Raw genomic sequence first — 13329 nt, forward strand, 5'->3', positions numbered from 1 at the left:
TAGTAGATACTTGCAAGCACATTATAACTAAACTAATAAAGAAAAAAATGGCTGTTTCTTGGTGATACATGCCCAGAAAAAAAGAAACAAGATTTATGAGTGTGTGTGTTTAGGGTGGCAAGTAAAAAAAATGCCTTCAAGCTTAAAAAAGAAATCAGAAAAAAAACCCTAAAATTTTGTAGAGGAAATTAAGCAAAGAAAGAGTTTAAAGGAGGCCTAAAGGAGCCTTCAAAATATGATGACTTGCAACACCAAGAAAGAACCAAGCAATCTGTGCCAATGAAATTAAAATAAAATAATGCTCATCAACAGTCTGCATTATGAAAGTAATCTGATTACCGATAACGCTGTGATCATTTTTTATGAGGCTTGGCAAAAAGGTTTGTTTATACGTACTATAATTATGTTTGTAAATTAAAATAAAACAACAGGAAAACAAAAGAAAAAGCAAATTATATAGCTAAAGTTAAAAATGCAGACTGTTGATCTTACATGTACTTTGTCTAATCTTAATATCAATATTGCCATTATCCAGGAATAATTGAATCAAAAATTGAGAAATTGAAATGAAATGAAAAATTAATGAGACTTCGAAAAAACAATAGCTAAATTCTAAAAAAAGATCCCAATTGACAAAAAATGATTAATTCTTCAGTGACACTGCTGCTCAAACTTTTCTGCAATCAAGTAGTGTCATATTTTGTGGCTTTAGGCATATACATTTGCAAATTAATGAACATTTTGGCAAGTCTTGAAAGTAATCAATTCAGACAAAAAGGTAAATATGGTGGAGTGGACATGATAAGACTATCATCGCACCTAGCTAGTGGTTGCAAGTTTTGTTGCACTTGAAAATAAGTACTAATTTTTTGCTTGTATAATTTCAATTTGGGCTAATGAGCTTGCAGATCTACTTAGTAGGAATACTGAGTAAATTAAACTAATGTAAACAAAGGAAGCAGTTATAATTACTGGTATAACTATAGTGTTAAAAACTAGGAAAAAGTGAAAACATTGCCATGACAAAGCTGCTAAATTTTGTGGTAGCCTCATAGTAAATAGATATGATTTTGTGTCCCTGAACATGGAATGCAAAATGGGAACTGTGCACCCAGGCCAAATTTTGGAGATGAAGTAATTCTTATCCAAACTGATATAAATTGAAAATGAAAAATATTTGTCTGACTATCTTGAGATCATTTATTTATAATATTAAATGCTTCCCTTGTTTATGAATTAAACAGCCACCATCAAGTTGCCAGGCACTTAATTACAAAATAGAAAAAAAAAAAAAAACATTTGAAAAAGGAAATTATTTTTGAATCACTGCCTGCTATTCAAAAGCAACGAGTCAACAGCTTATAAACTACATGTAAATACAAATTGTAACAAACCATATTAATAACAAACATTATTTTAAAATATATGAAAGCTACAGTAGGTAATAAGTTTGCATGGCAGCATGATGTTGATTGTTGTTAGAGTTCACTAGTTAAATATTGATTCTAATGAAATACACTACATGTACATGACAAATAATTATTTAGCAAGTTTCCCTTGAGCATTGAAGAATTTGCTGACTAAATTCTGAGAGTTTTCCCAATCATTGATAGTAAACTCATGGCAAAACCAGGATGGTGAAAAACTGGGTGTCCTGAACATGTGCTGACTGTGCTAAGGCCCTTTTCTCTCAAAATTAGGTAAGAACGAAAATTTAGCATGTGCCCAAAAGATCAAAGTTGCTTACATGTAGCAGTTACCATTAACCTGGCTAATGCTGTTTGTTTTCAATACTTTGTTCAGTGCCATTAATGTGCAAATTTTGAAATTTGAGACATGCATTTTTCTTTAAGTGTAATTTTGTTCAATGCAAAACCTCAAAGGAAATGATTTAACTGTAAGTCATATGTGTTCTAGTGTTTTGTAAAATACTACATGTATGAATTTTGGAATTGAAGAAATAAACTCTTGAAATTTAGTTCAACATTATCTGTTGTTGTTAATCTTTGTTTAATCCTTTAAACCCCAGAAATGATCAGCAACTAGCTTCTCCTCACAGACAGAACCAGACATAATGAGAACTGACCAAATGATCATGCATCACAAGAAAATTTGTCTTCGCAATCAGTAACTATTGGAAAGATGTGGAGTCTGACAAGATAAGAGAATTTCTATGCTGATATATATTATGGCTTTTAATTGATATGCGCTATACTGGTTTGTTTCTTTATGATTAATTTTTGAAATTGTTTTGCAACTTTTGGTCAACTTTTCTAAACAATTTTAAAATTCACCTGAGACTTAGTCTAGGAGAAACTGTACCTCACACATCTAAGCAAAGGATGAAAAAAAAAATGCTCAAGGGAATCTTGTGCTTGAACTTTCAACCCTAACTCAAATGGAACAAACAAGTGCAAGAGTAAAATTTACCGTTCAATGGATTCAAACCAGCCAAATGGAATGGGTTTCATGATTAACTGGTTCATTGATTGGAGTCAGAGATCTTTGCTGCAGCATGAAGTTCTCTCAATAATATGTGTCCAAAAATAAATAAAATTGGTCATGAAAGAGATGGTTGCTGGTCAGTGTAACATGGGTTATTGTCTGTCCTACAATGTATTCCCTCGGAATGCAGATTGCGATATTTGACTACTTCCTGCTAGCCCTCATTGCTGGATGAAGGCTATGTAGACCAGCAGTAAGAGTAAAAGCATTGCAATCTACATCCCAAGGGACCACATCATGAAACAAACAACATCTTGAATAATTTATTTCAAATCAATTTAATCTATAAAGCAACCTGGGGTGAAAACTACATACAGTAACAGAGATCTCTGCTTCCAATCAATGAACCAATTAATCCCATGCAGAGACAGCTAGGGTGGTTTTTTTTTTCAAAAAAAGGCACTTGTTTGAACAATGGTGGCACACACATCTACATATAATAATAATATTATCTGACTCAATGCTAATCTTTGCATTAGTACGCGGCTTGTGCAGTTTCTGTAGTCTGTTACGTTTTGGTGATCATGGTTAAGTCAGAATCTTAGTCCGTAGTATTCTGGCAGCATTCTGCACTGAAGTGCTACAGTCAGGTTCAGATTTAGGTTTGTTGAGATCATGATCGGTCAATATTCATGTGTAAGTAGTTGTCAGTGTCAGATGTTGCATGCATGTATATAGTCAGCTCAATCCATCTACATTGTAAAATGTTTGTCAAATTTGTGTTGGTTTTGTCTACAGCTAATTAAAAGTTTGTTGGTAAATGGTTTGTTGAGGTTTTGAATACGTCATAATTCTTGTAGGGTGTAAAGTTGTCAGTGTCAGTTGCTGTGTAGTTTTAATCCATCTATTGTTAGACAGTCAAGTTTGTGCTGGTTCTGTTTTAGGTTAATTCAAAGTTTGTTGGTTGCTTTGTTGAGGTCATGAATATGTCATCTGTAAGATGTACATGCAATTGTTGGTTTGAGATCTCAGTTTCAATCCATCTATTGCAGTTATAGTCAGGTTTGTGTTGGTTCTGTTTGAAGTTTCAGTTTGTTGGTTTGTTTGTTAAAATTATAAATACACGAACAAGTCAACTGTACAGTGTAAGTAGTTTTCAGTGTCGGATGTTGTCTATAGTTTTAGTCCATATATTGTTAGGTCAAGTTTGTGTTGGTTTTGTTTGAAGTTATAGTTTGTTGTTTGGTTTGTTGAGGTCATGAATAAGTGATTTGTAAGGTCTTGTTGTCTGATGTTCTCATTTTAAATCCATCTATTGTTAGTCATGTTTGTGTTGCCGGTTCTGTTGGAAGTTAAAGTCACTTGCTGAGTGAAAGAGGCAACAAGTTGTTGGTATCCATTGAGAGTTGTGTGTTTCAGTAAGTTGTAGTCAAGTCAGCGTCAATCAGGTTGACTTACTCCAAACTAAAGCAAGGTGTTAACCAAGAGTCTATTATGAATATATAGTAGACGACTATCAAGCTAAAGAAATAATCAACTAATCTGAACAGGGGTTGTGGAACAACAGCTGGGTGAAAAACCTCCCTCTACGTCCACTTGCACTAGGAGGAAAACCCCGGGCCAGCTGTACCCCATGTTCAAAGGCCTCCCGGGCTGGGCCAAATAGCTGCACAATTAAACACACAAACTACTAATAATAAACCGTCTTGTTGTCTTGTCTTGGCAACCAATCCTTAAGCATACTCTTCAATTTTTGTCTCCAGGTGTGTTACCCATTAACTGCATTTTCTTGTCTCTCCAAGTCCATGCTGTCTTGTGATGATCACTGCTGTCTAGCATCCTATGACAAAACAAGCCAAATGATGAGTTATTGTGGGATCCAATCTAAAGCTTTGGACAACAGATATTTTTTACCAGTTTTTTTGGTTTTAACTCTCAGTTTGTTTAACAGTGACACTGGGATTACAAGTCATTATATAAAATATAAATTACTTTTATTAATATTTAATTTCATTCACTAATTACATGTGTACTAGTTTAAATGACTGCTTTGGTCAGACTGATAACTTAGTTAAACGCAACCACTTCCCATCCAGGTTTGTCCACGGTCTGTCCAAACTTGTCAGACTACTGTCCATCCATTGTTGACTATGTACAATGAAATGAGACATTCAGAAAAGATCCTTGATTACAACCTGAGACATGATCCGAAGTAACTGTGTACATTTACATGTATTTACCTGATTGGTCAAGTTTGAATGTTTTGGGTTTGCCCACTATCCATCCAGGTTTGTCCACTGTCTTTCCAGATATGTCTACTGTCCATCCATTGTTGACTATGAAATGACACATCGAGAAAAGATTCTTGATTATGACCTTGCACAGTGAAATTTTTTGATTACTTGATTTTAACATCTTTGTGACAACTTTTTCATAACATTTAATTGCTGTATTTTTAACCAGCCAATCAAAACATGGGAACTGTTGAGGACCAAGATGTTAAATTGTCAAATTGACCATTCACTCTTGTGGGAATTTCAAAAGTCTCAAGCTGCAAACATCTGAAACCAGTGGGCAAGTTGTCACAGTTTGATTGGCCTTTTGAAATGGAGGCCATCAGAAGTTATCAAACAGATGTCAAAAACTAATAGGAAATTTTCCTAGGTGGCAATGGTAAGGCACTTACACTGTAGCACTGTAAAGTTCTGTGTACATAATTTATACAACTAACAGAATTTTAGAACAAGGCACTTTCCCAAAGGTGAACCTGAAGAAATCAAAGGTTTCTGTTTACTGACTTTTCAACAATCAGCACCAGATGTTACAAACTACTTTTAAGCCTGATTGATCATTCCAACTTCAAATGCAATCTCCACATTATAATTTTTTGTTACCTTTGTCAGTTTGTTTCTCTGCACAAAGAAGTCTGACTTGCTGCAGTATAAAATGGGGTAGGCAAGGCGGAATGCCTGATACATGTATAAGAACCCCTTTTTTTCTGATTCTTCTGCCACTGCTGGTGGGTGCACAATTCTGATAGGCTGATACACACTGAGTATTTTTTGCCTGGACCCACGACCCAGTGTTTTAAAGATCTGACTTCAGAGTAGTTTTAACAGAGTAGTTTTAATTCAGTGAAGTCTTAATTATTGCCCCTGCTGGCAGGTGCAAAATTCTGATAGGCTGATACACACAGTGAATAGTGTGTTTTTTAATTTTTTTTTCTGAACCGAAGACCCAGTGTTTTAAAGATCTAACTTCAGAGTAGTTTCAATTGTAATGAGTATTTTTTTTAAATTAATCGTTAGTTGCATATTATCTCATCAAAAAATAGCCACGACGGCTTAAAACACAGATTTATTAACAAGTGCTTTCAATTGAGAGATTTAAATCTTGCAAGCATACATACATACATACATACATAAGCTTTATTTAAGCTCGAATTTCAGAGTAGCTTGACAAGCTAATATTTCTGTGAACAAAATATTTGAAAACGAAAAATTAGATTAGAATTAGAATTAGATTTAGAATTAGATTTAAAGTAAGATTTAGGCTTTCCTACAGGAATTTACACTGCCAGTTTTTTCTTACTGAAGAACATACAGTATTGACAGTCACTGACAGTCTATAAAATCAAATTATAAGGAATTTGGTAGACGTTAGGTGAAAAGCCTAGTTCTTATACATGTAGCAGGCATTCCCCCCCCCCCTGTTCCTCCAATTTTTGCCTTCCCTAACCTTTCCCTGTTTGCACCTGCAACACATCTCTCCCCTAATTCCACCTTTAATACCTCAATGGTCTTTTACTGAAAAGCTGACAAGTTGCATTATCCAAGCATTGTACAGTATTTACCTGGTCAGTCAATGTGACTGGATTTGCTTCTTCCAGTAGCAACTGTACGTCCATATTTAAATCACTCTCTGATACCCCACCCTAATCCCTTGTTTGAAACTTTGAGTTTTGAACCCAAGACCCAGTGTTTTAAAGATCTGACATCAGATGAGATAATCCAGTAGTATTTACCTGGTTAGCCAAGGTGACAGATTTAGTTTCTTCCAGTTGCAACTGTTTTTTTTTTTTTTGGGGGGGGGTCTGTCTCTCCACCATTTAAGTCTTTAGCATCCACTTCCTGTCTACCTTCTTTCCTTATCTTCTTTTCCTAATGACTTATTAATCTACATCAATCCAGCTCTTTCTTGAGTGGCCTGACAAAAAATAAAACAGAAAATTGTACATGTATACATTCAACATCTCAAGTCAACCAATTACCATTAAATATAGAACATCTCAACAATGATTCACAAACAAAACATTTTTCAGGCATCTTGTAATTTCAGGCATCTTGTAATTTTGTGTTGAGCTTTCTTGTTCTGGCCCATTTACAAGACACCTCTTTAGGATCCAGGACTGATTTAACTGGGAGAGGTATAGCTGTTATTCTTTCTTATGTAACAGCATATAAATTATCGGCAGAATCTGAGCCTCTCAATAACCCCCACCCGTGCTTGAAAATTCAGATGAGATAATCAATTTCCTACATGTAGCATTTTCCAGTTTAGTATTTACCTGGTCAGCAGGCAAGGTGACTGATTTGGTTTCTTCCAGTTGGAACTGTTGCCATATACATGTACATCAGTCCCGTGTCTTTCTTTTTTCACTCTAGATCTGTCTCTTCACCCCTTCAGTCTCAAATATCCTTCCTTCCTTCTTTCCTTGTCTTCTTTTCCTAATGACTTGTTCATCCACATTGATCCAGCCTTCCTCAAGTGGCTTGACAAAAAAAGAAAATTGTACACAATACATTTTTTTTTTATCATCTGAAGTCAAGCAATTACTGTTAAAAATAGCACATCCCTCTCCTGTTCACCCATGACTTCACACCAAATGTTCCCCATAATTCACCACTAATTGACCACATTTTCTGTAGTCTACACTCTGACTTACAAACAACAGACCATAATGATTCCATAAAATATCCAAACCTTCCCTGTGAAACCCTATACATTGTCTGTGATTCTCCTCAACCAAACAATAACATTTTTTTTTCGACATCAAATTATTACAGTAACTATATCTGTTGTCTCTAAGAGGCCATCAATACCCAGATAAATAAACAATACAATCATGCAAATTAGGCAGAACCTGTAAATTCCATGTTGCATTAAAGAAAGGGAATTTTACAATGAAGGGTGTGACATTGAAGCCCAAAAAGCATTTGTTAGAGATAAGAAACCTTTACACATGTATGTCATCTCTGGGCTAGAGTGGTGTACATTAAAAGGTGATCGTGAAGTTATATGTTTGTGCAAGTTTCTTCAATGTTCATAAATGAAGATTCACAAGATGATAACATAAAAAGGAAATATTATTGTAAACACTGGAAAGTTGTGTCTGAAGTCTCTTTTGTCAAATTACGAAACACTACCAGTTTTTTTCATCCTTGTGGCCACATTTTTGTAATCTTCTTTGGTTCTCACCAACAAGCACTCTTACATTGTACTCAACTACCAAATTTAGTAAAATGCGATGTTTCAAATGAACTTACCAGTTTTTTCAAAGAAATGTCAACCAGGGGAGGAGCATTTGCTTTCAATTGTGTGACATCATCACAATGGTCCACTGTGTTTTCAACTTGGCAGCTGTGTTCAAGTACTTGTTAACTTTTTTACAATTTCAAGGTTTTGAATTCAAGTACGATTAAACCTCCTCCTGTTCACCTTCTCAAGAATTTTATGACTTAATATCTTTTTTTTGTGTGTGTGTGTTCCCCTGAAACTTCAGAAATACACGTATGGGAGACTTTGTCAATTCGTAGACAACCTGAAGCCTTTGCACACTAATGGCTCATAGTATAATATGATACCTCGGCCAATCAGATTGCAGCATATGCATAAGTGTACATCAAGTTGAATTCTAAGTACATAAAATAGAAAATAGAACAAAAAATCTCTTGGAATAATTCTCAGACCCAAAGATATACCAGTTGATGGAAATTATTTTATGACCTCAAAGTATAGTATTATCAGTTTGAAATTCAAAGCAATCATTTTACTTCCCTGTCCCTTTTACAATTACTACCTTTTTTTCGCGACTACGTGCATCTCACAACTTCATTTATTTCCACAAAACTGTCTCAGCGTCTCAACCTTTTTTGAAAGGCTAAGAGGTCTCAGAGTTCTGATTAGCTCATTGTCTTGGAGCCCTTGTACGTAAAGGAAAATGCTATTCTGCCCATTCTCACAAAGTGTTGGATTAACCATTCACCACCCCTGGTAATTGTATCTTGTCGCACAAGTATTTTACAGGACGGACCAATCGTCATTCTTACCCAATAAATTATGTTGCTAAAATTTGTTTCCTTAATTCGCAGTTCTAACTGATGGGGAAAGTCAGTAACCTTTAGTTAATTTCTCCATACAAAACCAGCTACCCACAAAATAACCCTTTTAATGTGGCGTGATCGGATTTTTGAGTAACGACACCATTCAAGTTTGAGTGACTAGAGCAGCACCATTATCAATCCTACAGAAAATTGAATGTTACTGGCATGCAAGAGAAAGATGAAAGTTTCAAATTAGGTAAGTCTTATGAAGGTCTGTGTTACCATAGCAACAAAATGATGCCATATCCCATTTTACATAAGACCAAATAACTTGCCATCAGGGATAATTTTGGAAATATATTTTTCTTTTGTCTCAAATCACCATACCATTGTACATTTCTGTATATGAGGAATAAATAAAACATGTGATTGCTTTTCGGCTATTTTCCGGAAGCATGCTAAAATATTCCAAGCTAACACTACTACAACAATAAAATATATGTCTTGTTTATGTTTATGCTAAACATAAACAAGACATTCAGCATAGTGATTTTCTGTTTGCACTCACCACTTAACCTTGGCATGGCTGCGTTAATGTGAAATGAGTGAAAGTATGACATATATTTTATTGTTATTGTAATGCTAGCTCAGCAAATTCTAGAATGCTTTTGGAAAATCGCCGGAAATCAGTCGCGCGTTTTTTAATTCACGATGAAGACAACAAGCAACATAAGTGAAAATCAGTGCAATATTTTCCTCAGTTGACGCTGAAAATTAGCAGGCTTAAAATGTTTCAATTAATTTGAAACTCTGGGATTACATTGAGTATGGATTAATCTCATTCAGGGATGAGTATAAAAAAAAATTCATCGACTTTTTTTTTAATTCCCTCCCAATTAAATAATTTTAGGGACAATTCTTGATAAAAAGCAAAATAACACCCCACACCAGATGATATTCAAGCCAGTGTTTCTGAAAGTCAAACAGAACGATTTCTCGGAGATTTTCACTCCAGGTAATTAGATGTTATAAGATTCATAAATTTAAGACCAGAATTACCAGAAAAAAAAGTATTATTCAAAATAGCTCATGTTCATAGTGGATTTGAAGTCCATAAAGGAATACAAGAGTTTAACAAAAGTTCAAAGCTACCACGTGCAAAATAAAAAAATATGCAAACTAGATGGAAATCCTCTGTGTCTTAAAAAACATAATTTTGGCACCTTTTATCTTTTTTGCAACTTCTAGCACCTTTAATAATGTCTGAGAGGATTCCTAAGAGGTTGGTATTTCGTTTTGTATGCTTATAATCTCAAACAAAGGCCAGTCTCGCATACATTTTGCTCAAAACAACGGCGGGCACGTGCGAGATGTGCTAAGAATTTGAATATTCCCGCTGTATAAATTATAAAAGCTCAACAAAATAAAATTAAACCAACTTCAGTACTTACTTGGGCAATAGCAATGAAGAAACACCAGCAGAGAAACTAATTTTCGTAAAAAACAGCTTTTGGTTTTAAGCTTACCTTTAGTAACAGTTAAATTGTGGGATAATTTGCCAAGCGGTTGTCAGTAATCAGCACAAAGGTGGTCTTCATTTCAGTGTTCTGTAGCCGTCACAGCCATTTTTCTTGCACCTAAATCCAGCCAACACGAGGAAAATATGCTTCAAAAGGAAACTGATACCATAGATGCCATATTAATCATGGTATTGGCACCAAAATAAGTTTATAATCCTATCAAAACTGCGAGATCCCGTCGCCACGTTTGGATTCTCTTTCGTTACCAGTGTCTTTCGTGTCTTCGCGTCACGGAAAACAAGTAACGTCACGAAAACTTTTCGCGGGAAAGACGGTTTCACGCGGGAACTTACGTGCGATCACGTTACCATCTCGCGTTACGCCGCGTGAATTTATTTCTCTTGTTTCTGTCTTTCCAGTTATAAATGTCATAAATGAATTTTTTCCCCTTTTGTTTCCAACGGTGGAGGCAGTGGGGTGGGAGAGGGGTACCCTGTCGAGCCAATTTCCCGATTATGATTCCGAGTATACAACGACCGTCATACATGTTAAAGGGTGTAGTTTCGGGTTGGCCTGTTTGAAATAGTTACAAATTATGCCCGTTTGGTGAGGGAGTGTCTAATCAGCGCGGGTCGCCGGTAAACAGCGCGGGTCACGGGTATGCAGCGCGGGTTGCGGGTAAGCGGCGCGGGTGCAGGTAAGCGGCACAGGTCACGCAAAAAATAATCACAAGCAAAAAATCTGAACGTTTTGATTTAACAAATAAAGAAGCCTAAGCCGTGTATTACACTGTGATAAAACACGACGGGCATTTGAGAACACGAGGGAAATGTAGAGCCGCTAGAAAGTAAAACTCGCCTAAATGGCTCTAAACCGCCTCCAAGAACACAGACATCAAAATAACGCAATACAAACATAAGGTAAGCCACTTTTATTTAAGTTATTTTCTACACGTAGCATTTAGAGCAATTTTCGAAGCATTCTCATACATAGTCGTATAAACGGCAAAAGCCTAATGTCACATATTAATCATATTCAACGTCTGGGCCGCCTGTAGTAAACATCAAACAAAGAAGCAACAGCCATATTTAAACGCTAGAAGCTCGACTGAACCTCCAGGATTAAGCACGTGTACATTGGCTTCACGTCAAATATATCGTTATTTCGTCCAATAATCGTACCTGGCCGTGGAACGTATCTGTAGTTTTGTACCAACATTATAACCTTATAGTTTTACAAGCTAAGGTTAGCAAGCAGTTCTCTTTCTCTCTTTTTTGTAGAAACGTGGAGAGAGCAAGAACCAACGAACATGTGATAGCGAATAACTGAACACGAGATGAATAATTATGAGCTTCAGCACGTACTACACTTGGAATAATTTGCAACGGAAATTCGTAACTGAGAATAGTTTCGTGCCAACACATTTCAAAACTTTGTATTTTCTTTAACAGTCGATAGAAACCTGAAGACTTACGGAAAAACGATTCTTGGATATATGGTTCTAAGAGCTGTATGCTACATTCACTGCCCACGGAAGGTGCATCTTGAAAAAAGTTGGCCCGTGATTTTTTTTAAGTTTACTGATTCTTAATCTGTGTTAATCTTTCTCAGTTGTGTCCATCCCTGTTTATTTTAGTTTTTTAATTACAATATGATTTTGATTTTCTTCTACCTTAGGTGACTGTTATTTTGAGAATTTTCTTCTTAAAGGTAATCAGAAAATGACTTAAAATTTTCTGACATTGCTCCTGTAACATGGATCAGCAAATTTAGATGTCAGAGTTGGCACTTTCGAGTCAGGGTGTTCACAAGAAGGCGCACCGAAAGTACGAGGTAACACGCGCTGAAACATAAAAATGCAAATAAATCTTAACCCACTGGATGGGTAGTTCACAGGGACAAAATCATTGATTAACGGACCAGGAGAGACACGACATACGCTACAATGATCCCGCCCGGAGTGGAAAATGCCAGGCGAATTGAATTAATAACGGATGGAGCAGGAAACGTGCGCGGGAAGGCCGAGATACAGTGTCTGCGTGGGGGAGGGGGAGGGTACTCCCTGTTATGGAAACAGTCTAACCCAATGGAAAATGGCCCAAAAAGTACCAAATCTACTAAGCTGGAATGCTGAGAGGCGAACTTACGGGTTAACGAGTCAGGGAGACATGACAAAGACCTCAGGGAGCCTACCTAGATTGTATAGGAGACAGCGCAACTGCCAAATGCGCGAGGAAACGCGCACGAAATGCTCTAAAAACAATAGTCTTGTAATTGGCACTGAACAAAAAATACATGAAATCACTTTTAACTTTATTTTGTTTATTAATTAAGAATGAAATCACTAAGGAAACTACCTTTGGCGAAGCTCAAAACGAAACAGTTAATTCTGCGTATTCACTAGCCTTTATCGTATCAACATGTAAATTCTCATTTCTGAACTCTATGCATTTCTTATATTAGTACTTTATTGAATATAATAATCGATCAAAACAATTTCTTTGTCATGATTAGTTCACTCTTATGACCTTCACGCCTCCTTTGCATTGCCGCTTGAAAGCAAAATTATCTACATGTAACATTAACTAACTGCGGAATTCTATTTTTTAAAACTACAGTAACGGACAAAGGGTATTTATGATGTCATAGACTCTATCTTGGATATTAAATGAAACTCGTTAACTGTTATCAATTAAGTAGAAAAAAACGAAAGGTTACAATAACGTTTGGTGATGTTTGCTTACACTGTAAAGCTGGACAATTTATTTTGGAAACACTATCTCAATAGTATCGATCAGTTTTGCTCCATATAGTGATTTGAATTCAGCAATTCAAAGCTAAATATCGCCAAGCTTGGTAAAACTATGCAAACTTGGAGAATTTCGTGTGACTTTTTTAATTTGACTTCATTTACATGCAGACTCAACTTCAAGCGGTTGGACTCTAAAATATACGTCAAACATCAGTAAAAAATATATATATTTCAGATACTTTTTTAGGCTAAACAAATAACTAAGTTTTCCAGCAGCTATTTCATGTCT

The 13329-nt window shown here is 35.8% G+C and overlaps 1 protein-coding gene and 1 long non-coding RNA gene across 3 annotated transcripts in view; both read right to left on the reverse strand.

The window, feature by feature from the left end:
* Positions 1–1897: 1897 nt before the first annotated feature.
* LOC145499588 (uncharacterized) lies at positions 1898–10534 on the reverse strand. 2 transcript variants are annotated; one of them, XR_014050957.1, is made up of 5 exons: positions 10295–10534; positions 7013–7216; positions 6584–6651; positions 4686–4781; positions 1898–4285 (listed from the first exon to the last, which is right to left on the reverse strand). It is a non-coding gene; the product is annotated as an uncharacterized LOC145499588 (long non-coding RNA). The 2 variants fall into 2 exon arrangements; XR_014050955.1 differs by lacking the exons at positions 1898–4285; positions 4686–4781 and having other exon boundaries at positions 6534–6651.
* A 1098-nt stretch (positions 10535–11632) lies between these two features.
* LOC145499877 (uncharacterized) overlaps positions 11633–13329 on the reverse strand; it is an 18357-nt gene continuing 16660 nt past the window's right edge. Inside the window, exon 15 of the mRNA XM_081479404.1 lies at positions 11633–13329. This exon is cut by the window's right edge and continues 121 nt beyond it. The gene's annotated coding sequence lies outside the window, so the exon portion shown is untranslated.

Source organism: Orbicella franksi, chromosome 1, assembly GCF_964199315.1.
Source record: "Orbicella franksi chromosome 1, jaOrbFran1.1, whole genome shotgun sequence".
NCBI lineage: Eukaryota > Metazoa > Cnidaria > Anthozoa > Scleractinia > Merulinidae > Orbicella > Orbicella franksi.